Source organism: Sinocyclocheilus grahami, unplaced genomic scaffold, assembly GCF_001515645.1.
Source record: "Sinocyclocheilus grahami isolate Dianchi unplaced genomic scaffold, SAMN03320097.WGS_v1.1 scaffold1494.1, whole genome shotgun sequence".
In the NCBI taxonomy this organism is placed as follows: domain Eukaryota; kingdom Metazoa; phylum Chordata; class Actinopteri; order Cypriniformes; family Cyprinidae; genus Sinocyclocheilus; species Sinocyclocheilus grahami.
Window position 1 is genome coordinate 161893 of NW_015506673.1, and position 3035 is coordinate 164927.

A 3035-nucleotide genomic window follows, 5' to 3' on the forward strand; every position below is an offset into this window, starting at 1 on the left:
GAGCCCGGGACACCTGCTAAAAGACTGCCCAGATTTTAAGTGCTACAAGTGTGAGGAGAGGGGACACTGCAAGAGATTGCAAGGCTGTCAGGAGCCCGGGACACCTGCTAAAAGACTGCCCAGATTTTAAGTGCTACAAGTGTGAGGAGAGGGGACACTTTGCAAGAGATTGTAAGGCTGTCAGGTGCCCGGAGTGTCAAGAAGTTTTAAATAAATGTGAATGTTGGATGGAGGGAGAGGAAGGAGGTATGGAACATCGGTTGGACGGACAGGTGCATGAAGGAAACAGCGAGGAGGAAAGAGAAACTGATGAAGGACAAGACGAAGAAGGATTGCAACAAAAAGAAACAGAAGGAGGAACGAGCAACCGAGAGGAAGGAGGAGAGAAAGTGAATGATGAGGATAAGGAACGGACAACAGAACAGGACACCCAATGGACAGCAATTGAAATATCGGACAGTTTTAAAAAATCTTCGGGATAACGTGGAGAGTGATGGACAAGGAATGGATGATCAGAACAAAGAAATGGACAGTGAAGAAGAAACAAGTATGGACAACATGGAAAAAGACAGAGGGGTGAGAGGACATATAAGAAGGAGAACATTAAAGGTAAAACCAAATGTGGAAAATGCAAGGAAAAAGAGAATGAAAAGTGTAAACAGATATGAAGTGTTAAGAGGGCTGGAGGGAGAAGATGGAGAATAATGGTTTTTAGGTATTTATTTTTCTTTTTTTTAATGGTTTTAATTTGTGTTACTTTTAATGCAAGGGGACTGATGGATATAGGAAAATTTGAAAGAGTGAAAGAAAAATGCAAAGGTGAAGATGTTATTGCTTTGCAAGAAACAAATTGGAAAGAGTGTGATGATGGAATATAAAAAGAAATGGCAAGGGGATATTTTATATAACAATGGGGATGGAAGGCTTGGAAGAGGAGTGGCGTTTTTAATGAGAAAATATGTTTTTAATGCAAGTCAAGTAGTGTATAAAGATAACATGGGGAAATGTATGGAGGTGGAAGTAAATTATGAAGGTCGCGAACTGATTTTAGTGAATGTACATGCGCCAACAGAGGAGAAAGAAAAGAAATAATTTTTTAATGTTTTAAGAAATATCGTAAACAAGTATAAGGAAATAATCATGATAGGGGATTTTAACACAGTTTTTAGTAAACAAGACATGGCAGAAGGGATGGTTTTTAAAACTGACACGGGGAGAAAAGAATTAAAAGCTTTAATGGGAGAAAATAATATCATCGATGTGTGGAGAGAAAGAAATGAAAAGAAAAAAGAATTTTCAAGGAGGCAAATAGTGGGGCAGTTTGTGTGCGAAACAAGAATTGACTTTATTTTATGTACGAGAAATGTGGAGAATTTTATAGAAAAGATTAAGTATGAAGAAACAAGTTTTAGCGATCACAAGTTTTTATTTTTTAAAGTAGACTGGAGTAAAGTGCAAAGAGGGCCGGGAGTCTGGATTTTAAATACAGAGGTTTTGAAGAATGAAGATTATGTTTTAAGTATAAAGGAGATCATTGAAAAGGAAAAAGGAAATTAAATGTATAATGAGGATAAGCGAATATGGTGGGAGAACGTGAAATATCTGGTAAAAAGGTTTGAAAATGAAAATGTAAGAAAAATAAGGAAAGAGAGCTAAGACAAAACTTAAATAAGGAACTGGATAAGGCAGAAAAAAGCATAGAGAACATAAAAGAAATAGAAGGTGGGCTGAAGGAAATGGAAGAGGAGAAGTATGAAGCTGCAAGATTAAGAAGCAAAGCAAAATATACAGTGGAGGGGGAGAAGTGCACAAAGTTGTTCTTTGATCTAGAGAAAAGCAGAGGAAAAGCAGAAATTATAAAAGAAATAAGGGGCAAAAAATGGGATAATATTAGAAGAAAATGAGGACATTTTGAAAGAAATAAAATCATACTATGAGAACTTATTCGGTACAGAGGGAGAAAAAGTGGAGAAAAAGTGGAATTATTGAAGCAAATAAAAGCAAGAGTAGGAGAAGTGGATAAAAAAGAGTGTGATGATGAAGTAAGAGAAGAAGAAATAAAAATTGCAATAAGTGGATTAAACAAAAGAAAAAGTCCAGGGATTGATGGGTTAGGGAGTGAGTTTTACATTGTTTTTAAAGATTTTTTTAACCAGTATCTTAAAATAAGTATTTGATGAGATTTTTTAGGAAAGGTGAGATGAACCAAAGGATGGGAATGGGATTAATGAGGCTGATATATAAAAGGAAAGGAGACAAAGTGGAGTTAAAGAATTATAGGCCTATAACAATGCTTAACACCGATCTGAAGATTTTATCAAAAGTTTTAGCTAACAGATTAAAAGAAGTGATGCCCAGTATAATCGAAAACAAACCAAGCATACAGTATTAAAGGAAGATACATTGCGAATACAACAATGAGCATAAAAAATACGATACGATATATTACTGATAAGAAGAAAGATGGTTTTATAATCAGTTTGGACTTTGAGAAGGCTTTTATGGAATAATTTTTAAGTAAATGTGGTAATTTTAATCTGGGGGATAACGTTTTATGAATGAGAGTGAAAACATTTATGACAGAGAGGTTGCCAGATTTTTATAAAGAATTGATGGGTGCGTGGGGGAAATTTTTAACGTGTGTGCATTTTAATACACAAGGAAGAGAGAACATTTTAAACCAGCCTTTATTTTTAAACAGCGGCATTCTTTATGAAGGGAAAGAGGTCTTTTTTAGGAAATGGTGGGAATCACAAGGGTAAGGGATGTTTTATATGAATTCAAAGAAGGATTTTTACCAGTACAGTACATTGTTGACATGATGGAGGAGGCAAAGGAGGATTTTAACAGAGAGGAACTGATAAAGAAATATGACATAATTAAAAAGGCAATACCTGGAGAATGGATAAAGAGAGTGGAAAATATGGAAAAGGCCAAAAAAGAGAAATATGTCTGGGGGAAAAACTGAGTGCTTTTAAAGAATGTACTGTGAAAATGTTTTATTGTTTTTTTAGAGATGTGGTTTTTAAGAAACC